The sequence below is a fragment of the Pyrgilauda ruficollis genome, unplaced genomic scaffold (assembly GCF_017590135.1).
Source record: "Pyrgilauda ruficollis isolate IOZ18807 unplaced genomic scaffold, ASM1759013v1 scaffold11, whole genome shotgun sequence".
NCBI classification, from domain to species: Eukaryota; Metazoa; Chordata; class Aves; order Passeriformes; family Passeridae; genus Pyrgilauda; species Pyrgilauda ruficollis.
Genome location: NW_024509210.1, coordinates 1,780,792 through 1,805,851, shown reverse-complemented (window position 1 = coordinate 1,805,851; position 25,060 = coordinate 1,780,792). Strand labels below are relative to the sequence as shown.

Genomic DNA, 25,060 nt, shown 5'->3' with positions numbered 1-25,060 from the left:
CTTGGTAACACAGGTAAATAAAACTTACATGCATTTAGAACTGTAGAAAGAGGAACCTCAAGCAAAGATCTGCTGCTCTGTGCAGAAGAGATGATGTTTGACTTTATTGACCTGTTCCTTCTGTGGAAGGGAACTCCAGCACCTCCATTACAACCTCTTCCAGGAATTCATGGGTCTGATATTATGTGATTTATTTCCCTTCCAGTGGAGCTAATGCCCTGGTCCCAGACAGCAAGCAGAACCAGCGCTGGGGTTTGATACCATGGGCACTCCCTGCCATCTCCTTGTCTCCTTCCTTCCAGGTAAAGCCCTCTGCAAGCTCAGCTGGACAGCGCCAGCACCCCTCAGCACTGCTCAGCACCAGCTGATGACTCCCCTGTGTCAGGGAATTCCTCTGAGGAGCTGCAGAGGGGAGAGGAGAGCAGGGGATTTACCTGATTTACCTGCTGTGTGCAGAGTGAGCCCTGCCAGGGGAGGCTCTGTGCCTCCAGCAGGGTTTGATAACAGAGAAGGATCTGCCTGGTGGCAGGGCACTGTGCTGGCTGCTGACAGGAGATGGGCTGGGGTAGGAGTGCTCCTTCCCCTGCACCTTTATTATCCTTCCTTGAGAGCTCTGCCAGGCTCCAGGTGAGTGTAAAGGACACCTTGCTGTCTGAGCAAGAGGGAGGCCAATGGCACTGCCACAGTGGTGACTTTGGAGAAAAGCAGGAACAGACATGCAAGCCAGACCTCAGAGAAGGTAGAAAATCAGTTTTGATGGGCCCAGGCTGTGTGCTTCAGCACAGAAAGGCTCTTGAGGTTGCTGAGAAGGGAGGGGGCCTGGATTAAAGACCCCATGATGCAAGGACACAGTGAATTGAGGGAAGATTTCCCAGCAAACTCCTTTTGCTGCTGTTCAGCGTTTCTCTGAGTTGTCTCTGCTTTTCAAGGAACACAATTGTCTTAGTTTGTAGCCTAATGAAACCTGGCACTGGAGTTAACAAAGCTGTGGTGGTACTTTGGGGATCTTACTTGAAGGATAATGTTTAATTCATTTCAAAGCTTTTGTCAGTTCAGGGTTGTGTTGTAGCTGATGTGCTTTTAGCACGTGTGCCTGGATTACCATCACAGCATCTTCTGGGGCTCTGCTCCTGAAAATGGAAGGCTGGGTAAAAATTGAGTGCTAAACCTGGTCTTCTGCTCAGTTGGTTATAAATCAAAGTGTCCTGTCTATAGTTTCACTGGAAAGGAACAAGTACCCAAAGCCACTACTTTAAAAACTGCTTTGAAACATGGACAGCAGCTAATCTTACAAAGCACTGCACACGTGTAATATTTGGGTGAGGGGAAAAGACCTTCAAAATGTATGACAGTATTTTTCCCTGTCCTTACCAAGGTTGGTCACCTGGTGCTCGCTCCTTGCACAGAGAGATGCTGCCCCAGCTGCAAATGTCCCAGAGAGGACTGAAGTTACCCTGGAACTGCAGTGGCTCTCACCAGCTAAGCCTGGAGCACTGCTTTCCCCCACCACAACGGGCTCTTCTTGCCCTTGGGACTTCTGTGTGTTATCATAGAATGGTTTGGGTTGGAAAGGACCTTAAAGATCAGCTGGTTCCACCCCTGACCTGGGCGCCTCCACTGGCATCACCTCACAGGAGTGGTCTTGTCTGCAGGTCATTGAAAGGGACCCTTTGGTTGCCCACCTTCAGACAGCAGTCCCTCTGTGAGTCACCCTGCACAGCAAACACCTGCAGCAACCACAGCCCAGTCCTGTGAGTAACACTCCAATCACTGCTGGTTGAAATGAAAATGCTTCTTACGGCAAACGCACAGACATCAGCTCATGCTCAGAGGAGCCTGAGGGATGACTAATAACGAAATACATGAAGTGATACAAAAAGCACCGAGTTCTGTTTTGTTTTGCTGACAAAAAAAAAAGGTAAAAGGCTCTTAAATGTATCTCTGGGGTGTGGTTACTGCAGTGTCTTCAATTGCAGCCTGGCCTTTCTCCAGGAGCATTTACTGTGACAGAGGCACCACTGGGACCATGGCTATCCCCAGGGGGCATGGACAGCCAAGAAATGGACTGTGTTTTGGTGCTATTAGTGCACTTTCTGAGATAAACAGCAGCGTGTTTTCATTTCTCATCTTGGCCTAGGGAGGAGCAGAGCAGCACTCACAGGTCTGCTCCTGTGCAGGACTCACAGGAGTGACCAGGTGCTTCAGGGTATCAAACCCCTCCTGTTTACACCTCCTCTGTATCTCAGACTTGAAATGCTTCCCAGAGCTGTGGGATAAGTACAGGACTTGTGAAAATGTGTTTAAATTAAAGGTGCTGTTTGGGCTGCCTCTGCCTGGGGGCTTCCATCAGAGACTCCCCTGTGGTGTGGGGACATCCCAGTGGGGCAGGGGGAAGGGGTGGGGAGGAAAGAACTAAAGAGTGGGGCTGTTGTGGGGTGCCCATCACCCCCATTCCCCACCCCTGCACCATTGGGATGGGAGAGGAGTCAGGGAGGGAGGAGTGAAGATGAGTCTGGGGCAGGTAAAGTGATTTGTTTCTCATCATTGATCTCTGTACCCATTAGAAATAAACCAATTTTCACCCAGCCAGGTCAGTTTTGCCCACGCCAGTGCTTGGTAAGAGGTCAGTAAATGTTCTCCATGCTTTTAACTTGACCCACAAGTTAATTTTGTCCCCACCTGCTGCTGATGGCCAAGGTCACTCACCAAGAACAACCTTACAGCTGGTAAAGGGAAAACCAAACGTACCCACAGCACTGCAGGGCAGGATGGATGGCATGGAGGCATTTAATCAATGCTTTCAAACCCCAGTGTCTGCTGCTGTTTGTGAAGGGAGTGGAAATGGCTCAGCAGCTAATGCTGTGGAATGATCATAAATTTCAGTGGTATGAATTGAATGAGAATGCTTAAATGTGGATTTTCATCTTGGTTGTTCACAGTAAAACCTGAGATGGTCATGGAGAATCCTGTCATGTGATTAATTAATTCAGAGAGAGAAAATTTGTGAAATAAACCCCAACAGTGCCATGTTCCTGTGCTGGGTACCCTACGGGTTGCGAATCAAAAGATTTGACAGATTATGGGCTGGGCTAATTGAGACAAGGTCTCAAGTGTTCTCAGTCTAAAACTAGGGACAGCCAGCATGGCTCAGGAATTAAATCTGAAAGCAAACACCTATGACAATCAATTAATTGCTAACAAAATTATTTCTTCAGTTACAGTGGGAGTGGATGATGGAGCCAAGGCAGATGCAACACTAGAGGAAGAGAGAAAAAAAACAACTCATCTGCCAAATATAGGCAAGACATGCCACAAAATGCATAGAAATGAGGGTGATTTTCCTGTGCTTGATCAAAGGTAAAAAACACGTGTTTAAAAAGCCTGATGTAATTTAGAAATCTTTTTGATGTGAATTTGAAGCTGTGGTTCGATAGCTTTTCCTCCACTCACAGGACACAGATGGCTATTCCATAGTAAATGGGGTGCAATTAGTGACTGTCCACAGCTGAAGATAGCAGTGAGCAGGAACTCTGAGGCTTTCTGGATCTTAACTGCATCTGGACCAATAGTCTCCTGTTTATTTTATTTTATGTTATTTAATTCCTGGGTGTATTTAATTGCTGATACCCAACTCACCACCAAGGAAGCAGGTCTTGCAATTGCTGTTGTGTTTTTTTATTTTATATTATTTTACTCCCATTTTTTTTAAATTGCTGATACCCAACTCCCCGCAAAGGAAGAAAGTCTTGCACTTGCTGTTGTATTTTTTATTTTAAATTATTTTATTCCAGTTTTTTTAATTGCTGATACCCATTTCCCCACAAAGGAAGCAGGTCTTGCACTCTCTGTTGTGTTTCTCTCACGTCTCTTTGGCAATGACCACTTGGGATTTTCTCTTGTCCTGTAGCCTGGGGAATGTTCTGTTTCCTAGGACCATCTGGAAAGTTCATCTGAAAAGCTTTAGTTATGTCAGGGCCTTGGGACCTGTGATCTGTTCTGGTCTCCCAAAGGAAATTTGGAGAACATTTTTCTCCCCATTGTGGGGATGTTCCAGGCACATTCTGCAGATCTTCCTGCACTGAATGTCTGCTACATGGTTTTAATGGCTCTTACAACCATTTGCAGTCATAACCATTCAGTTTATCATGGCTGTGCTAATACTCACCATGATTTAATCTATATAAATCAAGTAAATATCGATTTATTAAATTTTCAGGGTTGTTCCTTGTATGGAAAAGCCATTATGCAGTTAATATGTTCTAAGACTGGCAATTTGGCTTTATAAATTGCAGATTGTTTTTTGCCTCAGCTTTATGCTGGGCTCAGAGCAATGTGAGACTTTGCTACCCACCCCTGTATTGTTTTCTTTGCACATCTCACCAGCATGATTCGTGGTTTGGGGCCCAGAGATGCTCCTGGTTTATCTGATACCACAGTTTCTGTGTTGTGGGGCTGATTCACAGCCTTGCACAATGCAAGACACAGTTGTTTGTGTTGACTGACTCTCAGATAGCTGCCCTAACATATTTAGTTTGGACTTATCCATCTACCAGTCTGTGCAGGATATGGCATTTGCTCCCTTGAATTTAGTTATTCTTTGTCTGATTTATAACACAGACCTGTAATAGATTATCCCAGCACAGTTGGAGTGCACTGAACTACAGATTAAGAGCTGGAATGAGTGGGGAAGGCAGGGACTTCATAAACCAGATTTATGGAATCAAAACATTTTTTTTTTTAATTTTGATACTACAACAGAAGCTAACAAAAAGTTACCTGAAGAGCTAACTTTATGACATATTTCAGTAAACTCTTTCCTGAATCTGCGATCTCATATAATTAATCTGTGTTTTTTAATAAACACCCTGCAACTCCAGCAACTGCTGCAGAAAGCAAAGACTGTGCCATTGTGTTGAAGTCCAGTGCATTGGTGTGTTTATTAAATCTGTTGGTATTTTCTTCACTGAGACCTTTGTAAAATGCTTTTTTCATGTTGATGTAAGTCACTCTTTAGGCACTGGTCAAGTATTGCTGTGCAGTGTCTGTTCAGCTCTTAACCTGCATTCACAAACCAGGCACTGAGCTTCATCCTCTCCCTTAGTGGGCACAGTGACAGGCTGTGCATCGCCCTGGGGCACAGCAAAAAGGGGGAAAAAAGGAGCTAAATGGGGTGGGAGGAGGTATGGATCCATGCCAGCACTTAGAGCCCCAAAACTACAAGACAAAGCTTCACAGCTTACAAACCCAGGGGTAGCTGAAGGTCTGATCAGCACCTGGAGCACAGGGAATGACAAAATAAACCCTTCTGAGGGTTTGATCTCAAAGAGCAGAGTGGTTGGAGCTTGGTAAGAAGCACTGCTGCCCAAAGCTGGGTTTGAGGAGGGTGCTCAGCAGGAGAGTGGGATTCCTGCAGGAGACACAGATGGTGATGGGAAGCACAGCCTGACTTCATCCAACAGAGAGCACTTAGAGACAAAACCACATAAATAAAAAAAACCTCTTGCAAGACACCTTTGAAACAAAAAAGGGCAGACTTCAGATGAGCAAGATTGATGGGACAAGAGATTCTTCACATTGCATTTTGTCTCACAGGTTTCAGTGCAGTAATTTGCCAATTCATTATGGTGCTGCATGTCTTTTGCTAATTATTAAAATTATTGTCAGAAATAATTTGTAGTCTAGGTTTATAAAGAGGCTGTGGTGAGTTCAGGATGCACAAGCTCTCAGAGTTGAATTAATTTGTTTTTATTTAACTTTCAGAGTTGAATTAATTTGTGTCAGAAGTTGGATTCCAGAAAGCACTTATTAAAAGTGAGTCAGAAATAAATTCTGTTTGTTTTCCTCAAATACACATTACGTAAAAGAAATTTAATTTTAGTAAATTTATTAGTGTCTCTTTGCAGAAAAGCAAAGGATTGACAGTTGATCTAAATTGTTACAATTGTTTAAAAGGTCAAAAACTATAGCACTTAGAGACAAACCATTCTATTGAGCTAGAAAGCTTTTATTAACATGCCCACATATTGTGTATAACCAGGGAAACTAAAAGCCTGCATTTCCCAAGTTTGAGAAGCTGCTCCGTGATTTTGACTGAGTTTCCTGTCAGTACTTCCAGGAGCTGCTGTTTAAGGAAAGCTGTGGCAAAGGCCCTTTGCAGGGTTGTTTTTTTTTTTTTTTCTGTCATATTTAACCCAGCCACGTCTAAGAGAGCCAAGAAAATAAAGTCCAGACAGTTCTGTACAGCACCTCAGTGCAGGCAGTGATCTTATTTAATGCAGGTCACAGCTCCCATCCTCATGGTCACTGAAAGGCCAGAATAAATGCTGTTTCTCCATCTGAAATTCTCTTTTTCTAGTGACTTGCCATTGTTGCACTTAGAGAAATACACCTGAAGCTTAAAAAACATAGTAAGAGGATGAGATTTCTGGTCTCTCACCCTGGAGCTGACCTTGGACAGGCCCCATGAGGTGACAGAGCATGGCCTTAGATAAATCCCTAAATGCCTGTGTTGGTGTGCCCAGCAGCAGTGCTGCAGTGGCTCCCACAGAAGCACACAACAACAACCCCCCAGAAAATGCTCTTGTGGGATTTGAAACTGGCCAGGTGCTTTCCCCTTCCTTCAGGAACTGGTAAATGCTAATTTTCCTGTTTCCAAGTCCATTTCTGGTAGTGCTGGACCATGTGAGCTGTTTCAGCTGTGTTTGTGGAAACCTGGGTTTGCATCTCCCTTGTTTGTAGTCCTGTAAAACTCCAAAATTGTTATGAATTAAGGGGCATTTCCTCCCAGTGTGGGCATGGGAGCTGCCTGCTTCATATTTAAATGTTACTGCTTCTTTGGCATTTACTTTGACACGAAATGTTATAGATTTGTAAGTAAGTATGGGGTTTTTTTAAATAGCCTAGGAAGAAAAACAACTTTTGAAGGTACTTTATCTAATCCACAAAAAAAAAAAAAAATAGCTTTGAAATAAAAAATGTCTTGTTTACAGCATGAGGAGTCCATGTTCCAGATGTCTTCATCTGCTGTTCTTTGAAGTGTTTACCAAGAAGCTTTTTTGGATAAAGAAAAGGCCGTGGGGATTTCAGTGACAAAAGGGGCACTGCAGTCTGTTCCAGGTGGGGTGCACTGAGGGACTGGGAGCCTGCAGAGGGATCGCTGGTGGAATGCAAGGAAAAGAGGAGGTGGTTTCAACATATTAATAGTGTAGAGCTGAGTGGTGCAATAAAAAGGACAACAGCACCCAGAGCATGTCAGATGTCGTGGTTTAGAGCCTCAAAGGGAAAAGAGAACACACAAAAGAGCCACCACTGGTTAGCAGTGCACACAGTAAAGATTGGTGATTTGGGGGAGAGCTACATTTGATTCCAGCTTTCCCTCATTACTGTATTGAGCTCCCAGGCTTGGCTTTAACTTGACATTGTAGTCATTATAATCTCTTTTGTACAAGTGGCAATAGCCAGTTCAAATACTTCAGAGTGTGTATGAGTTGATGTATTTCTCTGTGCTTTATTTTATTTTAAAAACAAAACAGAAAAGAGCTTTACTTGACTTAAATGACTAATTTGTCCTGTACCAAGTTGTTTTTTCTAATTAAAAACTTTTCTTGGGGAAAAAAAAGCACAACAAAATTTTTGAACCAGCACTATGACTTTAATATTAAAGGGCTAAGTGGAAACTATAAACATAAAGATGAACAGTTTCTACCCAGTAGGGTACCTAATGTGAGAAATGAAAACATAACTGCCTAGAAGTAATTGGTATTATGAGAAGTATAGAATTTCAGTCATATACAATTATAGAATCACAGAATCATGGAATGGTTTGGTTTGAAAGGGCCTAAAAGCCCATCCAGTGCCACCCCAGGGACACCTTCCACTGTCCCAGGCTGCTCCAAACCCCAGTGTCCAGCCTGGCCTTGGGCACTGCCAGGGATCCAGGGGCAGCCACAGCTGCTCTGGGCACCCTGTGCCAGGGCCTGCCCACCCTGCCAGGGAACAATTCCTAATTCCCTATTTCATTTATAGAATCACAGAATCATGGAATGGTTTGGTTTGAAAGGGCCTAAAAGCCCATCCAGTGCCACCCCAGGGACACCTTCCACTGTCCCAGGCTGCTCCAAACCCCAGAGTCCAGCCTGGCCTTGGGCACTGCCAGGGATCCAGGGGCAGCCACAGCTGCTTTGGGCACCCTGTGCCAGGGCCTGCCCACCCTGCCAGGGAGCAATTCCTAATTCCCAATATCCAATCCATCCCTGCCCTCTGGCAGGGTGAAAATCTGGATAAATTCTTTCTGCCTTTGTTTGAGCCCTGTAGTGTTGCCATTGCCTGAAGTGCTGCTGGAGATGAACTCCCTCGGAACAGGTGCCTGGAATAACATAATTGGGTATGTTCAGAGTAACTTTACTGTGTGCACAACCCACATAAATCATGTTGAGCTGGCTCTGTGCTGCCTTTTACCTGCCTTTCCCTGCCTTTCCCTGGGATGAGCTGAGGGAGATCCTTGGGGGCAGAGCACAGGCTGGGAATGTGCTGGGGGGATGGCAGTGAATGGTTGGTTTGTAGGAAATGCTGTGGATGTTTGACTGGATCTGGAACACGTGGTTTTGGCAAAGTGCCCTGCAGAGCTGGCTCTAGGATCTCTCCAGGAGGTGAGTTTCCCTTCATTTCTGGATGTGGCTTTCTAGAGAGCACAGAAGTGCTTTTTTTCAGTGAAAATACTTCAAGTGCTGCACTATGGTCTGAGTCATGGCATAGTGTTGTAGTTAATTCCACTTTTTCCAGCTGTATAACTTGCTTTCATGCAACTTCATTGGTTATAATGAATGTTCTGTAATTATAAATGGTGTTTAGGCAACGCTTCCAGCAATATCCACTTTCCCTGCTTTGTGTCAAACTTACATAGCTCCCTCTGGCCATTGAATTAACCACAGAATTCTGTGAGAATTTTCAGAAATATTTTCCAGCTTCTAATAGAAAGATTGACATGTTTTGCATATTTTAATTTAAACAGTTTTTTAAACGCAGTGTCATTTAATTGTTTTCCCTTTGCAGTTCCAATTAAAAAAGAGAATGGGGATTCCTAAAGTAAAGAAGCTAATTTCTTTTTGCCTTCTAAGCATTTAGCTATGAGGAATGAAAGAAATACAGATTTGAAGGGTTTTCTGTGAGGAAAAAAAAAGAACAGTGAAATGCAGCAGCATGGCAATGATGCTAATTACAGAGGCAGCAGAGAAAGGAAATGTGTCAAATTAGTCTCAATTGCATGAATTTGATTTTGCTGTTTATGTAAAAGAGTGCAATAGTGGAAGGAGTACCCTGCAACAATATTCCCTTCAACCTGCCACTGGGAAACAAAGCTGGAGCTCTCCAGGAGTCCTGGATCGGGACTTCCCTCTCAGACACCCTGGATGGGTTTTGTGTGTGATTGACAGAAGGAGAGTTGTGGTTGTTTCTGGGGTTCCCAGGACAGAGGAGGAATGATTGAATCTGACTCCATGTTCTTAGAAAGCTAATTTATTATATTATGATATTATATTTTATTAAAAAATGCTAAACTAAAACTATACTAAAGATAGAGAAAGGATACATCAGAAGGCTTAACAAGAATGATAATGAAAACTCATGACTCCTCTCCAGAGGAGCTGGCTGTGATTGGCCATTAAGTTAAAACAAATCACATGTTGGATAAACAATCTCCAAAACCACATTCCAAAAGCAGCAAAACAGGAGAAGCTGAGGCTTCTCAGCTTCCCAGGAAAAAATCCTGGGCTTTGGGATTTTCCAGAAAATATGACAGTGGCAGAGAGTGACACAGAAATGCCTCCCACCAGCCCTTGTGCCCTCTGCACTTTGCTGCAGTGCTCTGTGCACACCTGGGCAATGTGCAGGTACCACGCTCAGGTCCTGCCAGAGCTCCCACCAAAATATGGCCAACAATGGATCATCTTCAAAAGGCTCAAAATCAGAAATTGTGCGGAATAAAAAATAAGTGTGGGCCATGTGTTTCAATGGAAGAGTGAATGATTCATGTCCAGTAATACTGGCAGCAAAATCTGGTTACTGAGGGGATGTTATGGATTTAATTTTATACTTATTAAGGTAGCAGCAACATGGCATTAGGTGCCTTATACGCCTGTAATTAACTTTTACGTTGCTTTGGGTTACTCATGTTCTAGCTTTCTATAATTTGTGCGGGATGTGGATGGTTCTGTTCCTCTGGAGGTGTTCTGATCAATGCAGGTAAAGCTGATGGTGACTGAGGAGGTCAGGTAGCTGAGCCCCCTTCCCCAGCAGAAGCAATTAGACCTCAGCCATGCCTGACAGTTAATTAGCTTGCCTGTTCTTCAAACCCTCCTGTGACAGAGATTCCACTCTTCCTTGGCAATTGATTTCTGTGCTGAGCCGCCTTGACAGACAGAAAGATTTTGCTAACATCTGAACAAAATTTTCCTTGCTGCAGTTTAACCCCTCCTGTCCTGTCTTGAGATGAATAGTTTTGTCCCCTTCCCCTGACAGCAATTTTCCGTAATGGAAAATTGTTGTCATGGAGGCTTCACAACATTTTAAATTTAAAAAATATCACAGAACCTTCAGTCTTCTCTCATGGGTCAAGTTTTTTAGCTCACTGAGTCATTCTGTTGCTTTTCTCTTGGTGTTTTGCAATGACTGGAGTTCCTGGCCTGCTGGGAAGCTTTAGTGAAGCCACAGCAGTTCCCAGCTGGTGGAATCCTGGACTCATGGAACAAACAGTTTGCTCTGGGCAGGACCTTAAAGCTCATCCAAATCCACCCCCTGCCATGTGCAGGGACACCTTCCACTGTCCCAGGCTGCTCCAAGCCCCAAAGTCCAACCTGGCCTTGGGCACTGCTAGGGATCCAGGGACAGCCACAGCTGCTCTGGGCACCCTGTGCCAGGGCCTGCCCACCCTGCCAGGGAGGACTTTCTCCGATATCTCACCTAAATATGACCGCCTCCAGGCTTTTCCTGCTTGTCTTGTCTCTACTTGCTCTTGTGAAAAGTTCCTCTCCAGATTTCTCCAGCTTGATGGGAAGTTCAGGGGCTGGCAGGAGCAGGGACAGGCACCTGCCAAGTGGGTGCTGGCTCAGGGGGCTGTTTGCTGGCAGGACAAGGCAGCAGAGACAGTTCACAATAATCCTGTGTATCCTGTAAAGCCATCATCCCTAGGGATGGTGATTTAGTAAGGCAGAGTGGGAGAAGAACAGAGGGTTATAAAAGGATCCACATCCACTGGAGAGGGTCTGAAGGAGGGACACAGGGATGGAGAAGGGTCTGGAAGGACCATAGAATGGCCCTTGTGAGGGTGATGCCTCAGGTTTCAGCTTTTATATTTTTCAGATTCTGTGCTGCTTTGGTGTGCAGTTCTGAGTTTCACATTAACGGATGGTGAGCTCTCTGCACAGAGCAGGGAGACAAAACAATTCCTGCTCTAGCTGGGGACCAAGGACAAATGATCCAAATCTCAGGCCCAAGAGCACAAACAACGTGGGCTGAAGAGAGAAAAACAAGGATAGGACTTCATAAACTAAAGCTGTAATTGGAGAAATAACTCCAATATGCAAATGGAGCAGAACTTGTCAAAGTGAGAGACCCCATGATCAGCTGTCTATTTTGTGACCATTTTGGTTCACCTTGGATGTAGCAGTCCAGCCATGGACAGCAGCTTCCCTTAGTGGGAAGGCCCACCTACCCCCTCAGCCAAACCACTCTGCAGCTAAGGATGAGCTGTGCTCTGAGAGGGGGGATAATTTTCCCTTAGAAAACCATGGGTCTGTCATTTCCATCAGTTCATGTGACAAGTACAAATCAATCCACATACTCTACATTTTTGAAATGTTCCTGGTTTATTATTTTCTGAAATTAAGGCATATTTTAAAAGCATTTGTTAGGACAAAATATTGGCAGTTGGAAAATGCCAGTCACAGGCTTTTTCATGCCTATGAAAAGCAGTGATGGTTAGGATTATTTCAGTAGAACCTTGATGCAGAGAGGCCACTTGGTTTTGTAGCACTGGTTGGGGTGGTGCCTGTTCCTCCTGGGCTCCTGTGTTGAGAAGCCAGGATCTTCCTTTGTTTCCTGAGGTTTTCCAGTGTCCTGCAGGAGGCCCTCTGAGGTCAGTGGTGATGAGTTCCAGTGGTGCTCTGTGCCCCATCTATTGCTCCTGCAGTGATCAGCTTCAGGCCATTTGTTTCATTTGGAATTGAACAATCCCTGCACACAGCAGGAACAAATGAGTAGCCTTGACAATCCCTTTCTGATGTCTTTAGTGGTTTCTTTAGAGTAGATTAAAACCAATTCAGTGACTGAGGGGAGGACTATCTTCTTTGCAGGGTTTATTTACAAAACGTATTTTCCTGACTTTACTATTACCCTTGAAAGCAGGAGAAATTCAGATTGGGACCATTGGAGCCCAGGTTGCTGCTCAGCTGTTCTCAGAAGTTTGCTGCAAACACAGCCACAGGCTGCTTGCCTCAGCATGCAGGCCAGGGAAGGCAGAATTTTGATGAAAGATGTTGGGTTTTGTGTTTTCCAGACCGATGCAGTTTTTCTAACAGGTCAGTCAGCATTTGAAGAGTCAGTGTGCAGTAAAGCTCCTCTCAGCTTCCCCAAAACCTGTGCTGGCAGTTGTGTGCTTTGTTGTAGATATACTCTTCTTAGGGAAATTAATAAAAGGTGGGCAGGGCAGTGGGAGAAAGGGGAAAATCAGAGCCAAAAAGCCTAAGTGAAATCCTCAGTGAAATAATAGGGCTAAGCATAGTCTCACCATACACATAATTTAGATATGCCAAAGACAAGGTTTATATTTTTAATTTTAATTAGTTCCCAGATTTATTAATCCTGCTTTATTCATCCATCTGATATGTAATAGTAACAAACACATGAACAGTCCATCTTTAACCTCTGGGCTCTTCAATCCATCCTCACCTATCCACATTTTCCTGCACCTCAGGATATTCCAGCATACCAAATCTGTTTTTCTGGATAAGTGCAGGAGCCCATGTGGCCTGTTTCTGCAGGAACTGAGCTCTCCCTTGCTTTTATTGTTCTGTGTAACAGTTTTAATGCTTTTTTAATGGAGTTTTCAGAGGGTGAGCACCGCCAGCCCTCGTCTGCTGGAATGGGAAGTGTCTGCTCTGTGGAAGCAGGGTAGAAAATTAAATGGGGATATTAATGTAGGGGAGGAAGCCTGTTGATGACACAATAATGGTTTCTGTTCTCAGGCATGACTGCTGCCAGTTTAGCAGTGATTTAGGCTGGAATTATTTTTTGTGATGCTCACACCAGTGGGGTGGTCTGCAGGAAGGACTTGGAACAAAGTCATTCCAGAAAAAAAACCTGTGAAGCAGTTTATAAATAACTAAAATCACTGCATAACTCATGAATCATTTGAATGATCCCTTTCATCTCACTGCATGTTTTCCCACTTGGTTTTCATTGATAAGAAAATCAATGCTTCTTCTGTGGACTTCTGACCTAGAATATTTCACAGGAAGACAGTTGTGTTTTCTGCTGGACCACACTTCAAAGGCCTGCTCAGATAATTTGTTTTCAGCTCACATGATGGACAAAACATTGTCAGGTGAGTTTTTTCTCACTCTGGGGTTTACAAACTGGGCATGCACATGAAAGTCAGCCAAAAGAAGTTACATAGTCCCTGTGGTAGATGTTTATCATCAAATATTGCCAGGTTCCACAGCAATCAGCTCCTTCTGGTGTGTCTTGATGTATCGAAATTTGCTTGGGCCAAAATCATAAAATCAGATTTCTAAATGCACATTGTTTCTATGTGCATTACCTTATAAATCAGTTTTATTTTGTTCTTGATGTCTTCCTGCTGCAAAACACAAAGAAAGCACTCAATAAATGAAATTGCATCTGTCTGATTCCAAAAATCTGAGTAATACTGGAGATCTTCAGCTTGAATATATCTATTTCTGCTAGAAAGGTTTTTCACGCCTTCTTTCCCCAATAAATTCTGACTGTTATTTTAGCACAGATAATACTCTCAAAATAGGATTGCTGGAAAAATCCAGTAGATCAGTATGACAAACCCAATGTACTTCAAGCAATCATTTTTTACCTAGCAAAAACAAATATCCAGTGCAGTGCATGTCATCCAAAAGGCAAGAGGAAGGAATTGTGTCTCATGAAGGAAAAAAGATCTACTCTCAGCAAGCCCATAAATTCCTTAATGGCATCACTTGCCTTTGTAAATTTGGACTTGGGGGATCATAAAACCCTGATCTGCGTAGAGTGAATTTTCTAATGAGAAGAACAGCATTCAAATTCTGAATATTTTCACCAGTGTGTGTAATAATATATCAGCTTGTAATGTTTAAATGACTTAGTAAGAAGTAAGAGGAGGAGGATTAGCTACTAAATGTATTCCAAGTAAATACCAGGAGAGAAAGAAAAAAAAAAAAAGATTGAATTTGGTGTTTTCCCACAGCAAATGTGCAGTGAGCTCTATCAGATTTACAAGTTACTCTTCTGTTCTGGGAGCAGAACTGTTAATCTTATGAAGGCAAGAGATTAGGTGACACAGAGGCATTTTCTGAGCAACTTCAGGCACACATCTGGGGACATTCTGCAGTGCTGTGTTTCTTTTTTTTCAGTAAATTTTTGTTCTGAAGCCAGTTTATATTTATTTCATACTTGTCATCATGTGTGTATATTAAGACCATAGTAAGCTGGGAATTCTTTAATCATAAAGGCTACAATTCCCTTTATTAGCATATTCTTCAGTGTCTTATTTATTGAAACTGAGTGGTTTTTGAAGGAAAAAAAAATTCTGTAGCATCTCAAAATTTGTCCAAAATCAGACTTTATGACCTTAATTTTCTTACAACATTTTTTTCTTAGTTTAGGAAGAAAAAAGTTGGTGTCATATAAATTCTCAGATGTCATTAGGCTAAATCCCCTTCAAACTGAAGGGTAAATATAAAAGAGGCAAACCAAAGGGCAGAATCCTAGTGTGCATGTTTCCCATTTCGAGATAAAGACCTTTTCTGGTGAAAATACACTCATTTCAGCTGGAATTGAAGGTCTCTGTTGTTTTGTTTTCCACTTATCTGCTCTTAGAGCACAGTGAGGCCGTGCAAGAATGAGTGATTTGGCCTCAGTTGGAGATGATAAAGGCAAAAAGAGCTCTTTTTATTATCCTATTAAATAATTTCTTTAACTGGGCTGTAGAGCTAATGCAGGACAGAAATTGATGGTAGGCAAAATTCATTACCCTCTGAGTGTGTTTTCTGAGAACTGTGTGGTCAGGGAGGGTAAACTGGGCCTGGATTCCTCTTGAAGAATATAATGAACCTTCTGATCTCAGTGTTGATTATGGAATATAAGAGCAGTTTAATTTATAAAATTCTAACCAAGTGATTTTTGAGTCCAGATGTGAAATTCTGAGGAGCACTGTCAGAAGAACTACTTGTAAAATATATATTAGTATTAAGTTGAAAAAGAAGGGGCAAAAAGAGGAACATGAGGTAATGCTCAAGAAATTCTGCTTGAAGTTTACTGATAAAACACGTGATAAACTTAGAAGTAATTATCTCCAAAACTCCTCTTGCATCTCTTCCACAGCTTGGCCACAGATATTTGCTCATGGTTATTCTCCCTGGGCAGTGGATTTCCTGTTTAGCTACAGCTTTGAATACAATCTTGAGATTGGTAAGACCTTGCTAAAAAGTTGTATTTTCCAGAATGCCATTTTTCCTGCCAGCAGTTCATTTATACACTCCTTGGACTGACAGCCTCCTGGGCAGCTCATGTGGTTTCAATGGTTTTGGTGTTAACATCTCCTGCATTTTGAGTGTTTGGGGTTAAGATTTAAATATGCAGAGCAAGTAACCCACAAACAATATTAATATGTGCAATAAAAATGTAAAGAAAACACTTCAAATGCCTTGACATTTGTGTAGGTACGTCATGGCTCTGATTCATTCTAGCAAAATTACCCATTGTGCCAATTTCTGCCAATATAATAATTATTCTCTCTTGAGATTTTTTTTTAACTTTTTTTTTGGGTATTTTGCTAGTTTGAGGGTCTGGGAAAGCCATTGGGTAAATTAGATTTGTACATGTCCTTCTAAAATCAAATTTTTGATTTAAGGGGGAAAAAACCCCAAACTGCTGTGTGCTCTGTTTCCCTGATTTCTGGCTGTTTCAAGAAAAATCATGTGCTTGGAATACATTATTTCTTTATTTTTTATACTTAACATTGCAGACAGACCAGCATCTGGCCTGTAAGTTGCACTTGCTAGCTCTTCTTTACAAAACTTGGTTTATACAAACTCCTCATTTCTGAGAAAGTTGCTGAAGTAGCTTTTCCAGAAGTGCTACACTGGCAGAAAATAACAGATCTCACATGGACAATGGGCAGAGAGCATCTCGAAAAAAATAAATACCTATTGAAATATTTTAAGCAAGTTGTGCCTGCACAAGTGAAGCAAGAGAAAATGTGGCTTTTAGCTTTTGAAAACATCCTCAGATTTCACTGCAAGTTCCATTTTTCAATTTAATAGCTATGTGACACACTTTTGGCACATCTCTCCTGCAATATAGAATGTCTTCCCATCTTTATTTTCTGGGAAATACGGCTCTCCACTGGAGTCATATTTAAGACAGATGCGATGGAACCTGGATTTGTATAGTTTTGCACAAATAAGGATTAAAAAAAAAAAAAACCAACAAAAAAAACCCCTGCCTAAAATTCCTTCTTTTAAACATCACTTGATGTGAGTTATTCTCTTTAAGAATGGAAGAAGTTTCTCTTTCAGAGGTGGAGTTTAAGGCAGTTTCTCCTGCAGAGAGAGGTTTGCATCCTGTGGAGGAAGCTCAGCAGCAGTGTCTGGGCACAGTTTGGAGGAGAGGCCTTGAATCCACAGCAGTGGGTCTGAATTTGGCTTTTTTATTTCTGTGTCTGTTTCTAGATGTCAGTTTTATATTTGCTAAGTTGCCTGCATGTCTGAGGGCTTCCACTGCCTCTGAATTGGCTTGTTCACCCTGAAATTCCCTGTCTTCCACTGCAGTGAATTGGCAAAGCACAGGGATAAATCTGTCAATGCAACTAAAAAAACAACAAGTGGCTGTTGGCTGCATTATCATTTTCAGTGCTGTAATCTTAATATTGTCCACACAGTAATGTTTTTTCCACTGGAGAAAATGAGAGAATCACAGAATAGTTTGGTTGGGAGGGATCTTGAAGTCCATCCCACCCCTGCCATGGGCAGGGACACCTTCCCCTCTCCCAGGTTGCCTCAGTGTCCAGCCTGGCCTTGGGCACTTCCAGGGATCCAGGAGCAGCCACAGCTGCTCTGGGGAACCTGTGCCAGGGCCTCACTATTCCAGAGTGATGGATGTACTATCACTGAATAGCGGGAACAGCAGCTGTAGCTGTGGGGAATCCAGGCCAGAATCAGGACCAGTTGTGCAGCAGCAGGACTCATCTGGGATGAGACCACACCTGTCCTTTAAAGAAAATTCTGTGTTTGTGTCTTAAGCTCTGGAAATTGTCATCTCATTAAATTTATCTTCTTCTTTTGGCTCTGTAGTCTCTATTTCAGATGCTGCTTTGCAATATCTGCTGGGTTAGACCAGAATCACAGAAATGTTAAGGCTGGAAAAGACCTTTAGTGTCATCCAGTCCAAACATCAGCCCAGCACCACCCTGTTCACCACTAAACCATGTCCTCATGTGTCTCATCCACTCATTTTTTGAACAATTCCAACATCCCAGTGGTGGGATGGTTGAACACTCCCACCACTGCCCTGGGCATCCTGTTCCATTACTTTACAACCATTTCCATGAAGAGATTTTTCCTAACATCTAATCTAAACCTCAGAACTCCTAGTTTTCTCACAGCCAAGGCAGCCAATGTAAAATATCTCCTCACACATCACACTGGGTGGGATCAGACCAGACAGGTTTAGATGGGAGTTGGGATAACACCATCTGTTAGAGAAGCTCCTATATGGCATTGTACATAGCAAGTGTTCATTGGGTATGTGCAGGATCTACTAAATCTGTTCACTAATATTTTTTGTATGTTTGAAGCTCTTGAGATCTTTTATTTTTAGCCAGGAATGAATGTGATTGCATTTTTTTTTTATGGCCTTTAAAAAAGTTGAGTAAACAACATATGTAATTACTCTGTAGGGAAATATGGCTTAATTAAATCATGAAGTCATTCTATTAGCATATGCACCTGCTGCTTATGTGGTTAATTTCTTCCAGAAATAACCAAATTAATGAATAGAAATTGTTCTATAGTTCAGCTACCTGGAACGTGTGCTTCAGTGGTTTGTCTTGTCCTCCTGCAGGTGATTCATTGTTGGCCTGCTCACACTGCAGGATGGAGCTCTGTTGGGGCCTGTGAAAGAACACAAGTTTGTCTTGCCTCTGAAAAATCCCCCAAAGCCAACACAGCGCATTATCTGTGGGGGAAACGTGCTCACCAGGCGGGGCACAAAAGAATATGCAGTTTCCTCATGCACTGTGCCATCATCAAAAAGAGCTCGTGGAAAGAGCTTGCAAATGCTTGGAAAAGTTGTGGTTGCTGTGTAGGACTAAGTTTTCTTATTATCTGGGGTGTGCCATGTATTCTGATTAGCTTAATTATAATGTCTCAGACAAAACACTCCTGGAAAATTGGGATGTGGTGGAATCACAGAATATACTGTGTTGGAAGCACCCACAAGATCATCAAGTCCAGCTCTTAAATGAATGACCCTTGCAGGGAGTGAACCCACAACCTTGGTGTAACCAATCCTGCTCTAAAATATGTCCCAGACTGTCACTGTCATATTTTCTGGAAAACTCCCTTGCCCAGGATTTCTCTCCTGGGAAGCTGAGAAGCCTCAGAGAAAAAGGAAAATAATATTATCTCGTTTGCTTCTCCTGTGTTTTGCTGCTTTGGAATGTGGTAGGTGATGGCTTCATTGGTTGCATGTGAATTGTTTTTACTTATTGGCCAATTATGTCCAGCTGTGTTGGACTCTCTGAGGAGAGTCACGAGTTTTTCATTATTATCTTTTAGCCTTTCTGTCTGTATCCTTTCTCTATTCTTTAGTATAGTATAGTTTTAGTATAGTTGAATATAATATAATAAAATAATAAATTAGCCTTCTGAGAACATGGAGTCAGGTTCATAATTCCTCCCTTTTCAGGGGACCCCAAAAATACCACACCAGAATGTGCCTAGATTGACCTGAAAAAGAATTAGACTTGTTAAATTGTAACGTGATGGGGTTTAATTCACATCACCTACTCTTGGATGGTTTTTTCCTTTGTAATTTTAAAATGAATATAAAATACACAGAAGAGAGAGGACAAGAGCTAATGGAGTTTTCCTTTCCTCCAAGCCATGTAGGGCTGGGGGTATTTGCTTTAACTGTGTCCTCAGAAGAGCCTCAAATAGAGTGTGAGAGGTGGGGTCAGCATGAAGTGATCCCTCTCGAGTGCTTATTTCCAGTTTCTGGCCAGCAGAACTGTGGAGGTTCTGATGCTGCATTTAGAGCACTGGATTTAATTGCTGTCAGTATTTCATCCTTCTCCAGTTAGGTGCACAAACTTTTCACAGAAAGCCCTGCTCTTTTTTTATTGCTTTATCTTTGGTTTTTATACCAAGGTGCTTGGAGTATTGTAGAGAGTTTGACTCAGTTGTTTCCTACAGATTTATACAAGAAAACAAGAGACAAAACCCAGCATGTGTGAGGTCCTGGTTTTGGTAAATACTGTTCATATAGTATTTATTGGGTTTGTGTATTTTCTAGGGATTTTATTTTGTATTTTCTGGGTTTGCAAAGCCACCAGTATTCCAAAGTCACCCTAAAAATTTACATTATCAATTTGCATTATTGCATTCCTTCTGTCACCTCTTCCATTTAGGAAATGGAGCTCTATCCTGTTGTGATTGCAGCAGTGACAGGCAGCGATGAAGAATAAATTGTTTACCTTCTGTGTGGGGTGTAATGTAGGTGTGTTGCAGACATCATTGGGGAATCTATCTAAGCAGCAAATGTAAAAGTGACTCATATCCCAGCAGCCACCCCAGAAGGAGATTAATTCTTTATTCCTGGCCTACACTAAAGGCCACAGAACATATTAGTTCCCTAATCATTCCAGGCTGTCTTTAACACGTCCTTGGGTTGTAAAACCCTACACAGCTTTGGTATGGATTCTTCAAATATTGGCTCGTTCCAAGTGTTCTGTTAAAACAACTGAAATTTTCTGATACAATGAAGATTTCCTTTTAATACCGGTCACAGGGACTGAGTAATTTCTGTGGATTCTTGATTCTTCTCTAGAGTCTGGCTTTCAGCATAGCTCAGGCAAAAGCACAGACCTGGCCTTTTAATAAGAGTGTTCTGAATCCTGATTTTCTTTTCCCCTCTTGACCTGATGTTCCAAAGTATATGGAGTAAAAGTTGGAATGCTGGCATGGATTTTTTCTTTGTGGAGCATGTGCTTTGCCATTGGGGTATAAGAAAATTCCAGAATGTCTGGAGATGTTTGTAGCTTGTGCAGGGTCGATGGGAGATATTAAAAAGGCAATCTAAGGGTTTGTGAATTGTGTATTCAAATCAATCAATTCCAAGATACTGCTTAAGCTCTCTGAAAAGCTATTTCAGGTTAGATTTTCTTCATGAGCAGCACACCAATTCCACTCAAATACATGTTAGCTGATAAAAAATTCAATCTGCAAGGGAGGAGGGAGCATTGAAAATGCCCTTCCATTAAAAATGGAAGACTTAGTTTTGAGAATGTTAAGAAATATATGCACTTTAGAAAATGAAGGTCCTAATTTTCCAGTGCATATATTTAACACAACCTCATCTATTTACCAATCAATTTATTGTGGACTGCTACAAAAGCCAGATTAAATGACCTGAGTCACGCTTATATGGCTCCATACCACAGAAAGTGTGAAGACAGTCTTCCTTTAGAGTTGTCATTGGGCATTGCATAACCCTCCTCATCTGTTTTTCAGACACCTTTCTTTTCTGCTCCACATTTCTGTATGAGAGAAAGAAATCTGAAACAGCTGCTGAAATTACTGGAATTATTTACTGCCTGCAGTGCAACCCTCACATTCCAGGTAACCCCTCAAGTCCACAAAAAAGTAGGACTTTACCCTGTGTCTGATCCCTCTTCCTCTGTCCCTCTTCAGCACCTGTGTTATGTTGGAGGGAGGAAGCCAAAAGTTTTAGGAGAGGTTCTCTGGAGAGCAGGAGATGGGCCTTCCTTGGGGACTGCCATAAAACTGTCACTTGTGCTGCCAAAATGGGTTAGAGCCTCTGAAGATTTGTCTGAAACTTGTGCCAGCTCAGGCTGCAGCCTGGACTAGAGGAAAAGGCAATGGGAAAGTGTGCAAATGAGATGATTGGAGGGAAAACATTGTCTTATTCAGAATAGTTGCTGCTAGCACATGATTCAAACCCCCCACATCACCTTGAGATGGACAAATAAATAGACGAATACCTTACTCCAAAAATGTTGTCCAAACTATACTTTTTCTAGTTAGGTTCAGCCTATCGTTTAGGAAAAAAATATTGTCTTCCCAGTGCCAGAGGGCAGGAATGGATGGGATATTGGGAATTAGGAATTGTTCCCTGGCAGGGTGGGCAGGCCCTGGCACAGGGTGCCCAGAGCAGCTGTGGCTGCCCCTGGATCCCTGGCAGTGCCCAAGGCCAGGTTGGACATTGGGGCTTGGAGCAGCCTGGGACAGTGGAAGGTGTCCCTGTCATGGCAGGGATGGGATTGGATGGGATTTAAGATCTCTTCCAACCCAAACCATTCCAGAATTCTATGGTATTTAACAACTGTTCTTGCCTTACACTGAGGACCCTCTAAGTCCAAGCTTTTAGGTACACAAGTGAGTTAGATTTTTCCCTTTTGAAAGGCTGAGGTATGTCATAGTTTCATTGTTGTGTGGGATTAATAAGGACAATAAAGTTTCTAGAAAAAGGAGTGAAATAAAATTTAGTATGCAAATTTGGAGTATTCCAACACTGAAGAACTATCATGAACAAAAGTAATTAAGGGAGCAAAGAGGGACAAGGCGGAATCTGTTTAGTGGGAAGAAAATAACTGCTAAACTTTTTAATAGTACACTTTACTCATCAGCAAAGTGCAGCTGAAGATGATGCTTTGCTGCCAAAATGGAATATGTCAGAAAAAGCTCTAACTAGATTTTAAATACCTGTGCAGGAGCTTTCCTGTGCTTTGTGTTCCTTTGTACTGGCCCTGGTGCCTAGTCTGGTGGGTCTGATGGGTCCTGGGTAATCCCAAACAGGTTTGTGCTGTGCTCTCCATTTTTCCATTCCTATTTCCAGTGCTTCCCATTGTTGGGCAGCGTGGATGAGCAGATGTGTATGGAGTCTCCCTCCCCAGCTGACATCTCATTGCTGGAGTTGTCACAGGTAGGCAATGTCAGCATTCAGCATCCTGCCTGCTGCTGACACCCCAGGGAAGGGCTGGTGATGGCCAGGCTGACATCTGCATGTTTGCTCACTGGCCAAGTCACTCATTTATCCAGAGGAAAAAGGGGAATTCTTTAAAGCTGCAAGTCATGCTGCAGCTTACAATTTTCTTTCTTGGCTACAATTTTCTTTCTAGTCTACGATTTTTCACCAAAAGGGCTTTAATGGAAAGTTTCACAAACTGGATTGTGTCCCTCTTTTTGCTGTACCCTCCACACATCTGAACCCTTTTCTGGAGGAAGAAAAATGATCCTGTCTGTCAGACACGGAAAATCTGCTTGGATATCCTGCAATAGAAGGGGATTGGAGTCTAACCATGCAGAAATAAGGCATGAAGCCTAAACTTCCATTTGGGTCTTCTGAAATTTCCTCAGAGGAAAGTCTGACTGAGCTTCAGCAGGTAGTGCATTCTGCCTCAGTTAGGAATCTTGGGATGTAAGTGACCTCCAGAAGTAGATTCCCTTCATTAGCTTTTGCAGGAGATTTAGTGATTGTCTTGGGGTAGATGTCTAAACCTTACCTGGTAGTGTTCAGTGAATTCAATCCACCTTTAAGCTCCCTGTAACTGAAATTTCTACCTGTACATGAAGACTACACTGCAGAGACTGTTTCTTAGTTTTTTCTGAGGTTCTCAGGCATTATGACCATGGCAGCTCATAGAAATATTTTCTTTCAGGTCAGGTAACTTGACAAATGCCTGGTGAAAGTGTTGCCTGTGATGGATACTCCCACAAGAAAACACAGGGACAAGTGAGGGTATTGTGTTCTGAAAGAACATGGCAGCAGAATGAGGTAAGAGATCATCACTTGTGATATGTGGTTGTCATAAATTACTAAACAGATCCATGCAGCTCTGCACATGTTAAATTCTGTTAAATGTCCTCTGATGGTGTTACTGTGACCACACTGGAAATGACTGTGTGTCAAAGGAGGGAATGTTCAAACAGACACTCAAATGCAGAGATCATTGCTGTCCAGAGGGAGGAAGGAGACTTTCACTATGCAAACACTGGGCATCCACACAGGGAAAAATCTTCCAGCAGGGACTCTCCCCATACCCTTGGTTTTGGCAGCTGGGATGCTCTGGGACAGTGCAAGGTGCCTGTGTCAAGGTGCTCAACCTACTGAGTCAAGAAATGTATTTTGATTTGTGTGATCTTGTTTCCTCTAAATGCACCTTTTCCTCCACCAGGAGGAGGCTGAATCATCAGCTTGGAGCCAAGAATTCACCCCCAAACACAGGGGATTTTGGTTGTACTCAACATTTACTGCCAGTTGTGAGGGCTCTCTGGGCAGTCCTTGCCTTCAGCCTTTGGGTCCTCAGCAGACTTGCCTTTTTAAAGTTCCTTTGCTGCATTTGATTTTATTCTTTGTCATTATGAAATGGCAGGTTCAATCTGTTCAATCTGAAATATTTTGGGTGGCACATTTATTCTTGTATTACAGACCAGTTTTCGTAATGCATTCTCTGCCTCATTGTATGTCTAGTTCTTACCTGTGACTTTGGACATTTGGGGGCATGGACCAATTCTGCACAGCCCTTTTCATCTGCAGCACACCTGAACAATGTGAAAATGTGTAATTTTTCTCCAGCTCCTACTTCTCGTTTCATTTCACTCTCTGTAAAAAACAGGGGAAGAGCAGCTTTTCCCTCTCTTTGCTTAAGAAAGCTGCCCAAGGCAAGGCTTTAGTGCTGAAACTGGCCTGACTGATATACAGCTTTAATGCTTTATAATTTTGGCAAGAATAAATTGTTGTCATACTCCAAATGGCATTAATTGGAGCTGTGCAATGCTGAAGCGTTTTGTTCTTTTTCCTCTCTGTGCTGTGCTCTGGAAGCTACAGTAGAAGGAAAGTTACCCTTAGTACTGTTTGGTCATGAGGGTGCTTTCCCTCCAGAGCAGAGATTGGATGGTTTGTCCTGGTATTTTCATCCTCTGGTGTGCATATCTCAGGTTTGGTGGTGCAGGGGATGTGCTGAACTAAAAGCTGGGAACCAGGCAGTTTCTGCCAGTGCTGTGACAGGTTTCGTAACACTGGGGACAAACTTGGCTGTGAATTTTTCTTTTCAAATCACACATCTCTATTAATTTGCCATGCAGGAAGCAGGGGGTATTTTATAGTCATTTATAGACTGAATTTTCCCATGCTGGAGACTGCTTTGTGGAATTTGCTGTTAAACTGCCTGGAATAGAAGGCCACTGCTGCTATTTGGGAAAGCTTTAAACTCCAGCCCACGGAATTACAAAAGTGCAGGTTTCCCTGTGGCTTTGTCAGCCTCTCATCCAAAGAGGGAGCCCAGCACATCTTGCCCCAGTGCCACTGGAAGCGAAAAGCAATGTACAAGCAGTAAAAGCAGCAGGATGTTATTCCTGGAGCAGAGATCCAAGCTCACCTCTGGTAATTGGTTTAAGTTTCTTCCAGTTATTTCAGCTGAGCAAGAGGCTGTGGGGAAGTGTGTTCTCTGCATGCAGAGAACTTCAAAACCTGCAACGAGGCTGAGCATTACATCTTAGTTCAGATAATTCACCCAACCTTCTCACCTTTTTTACTCAAA

The 25,060-nt window shown here is 42.7% G+C and overlaps 1 long non-coding RNA gene across 1 annotated transcript; it reads left to right on the top strand.

Moving 5' to 3' along the window:
- The first annotated feature begins 5,758 nt into the window (after positions 1–5,758).
- On the top strand, positions 5,759–23,203 carry LOC121356618. Its single transcript, XR_005955601.1, has 4 exons — positions 5,759–5,811; positions 6,990–7,116; positions 21,012–21,119; positions 23,180–23,203. It is a non-coding gene; the product is annotated as an uncharacterized LOC121356618 (long non-coding RNA).
- Positions 23,204–25,060: the final 1,857 nt, after the last annotated feature.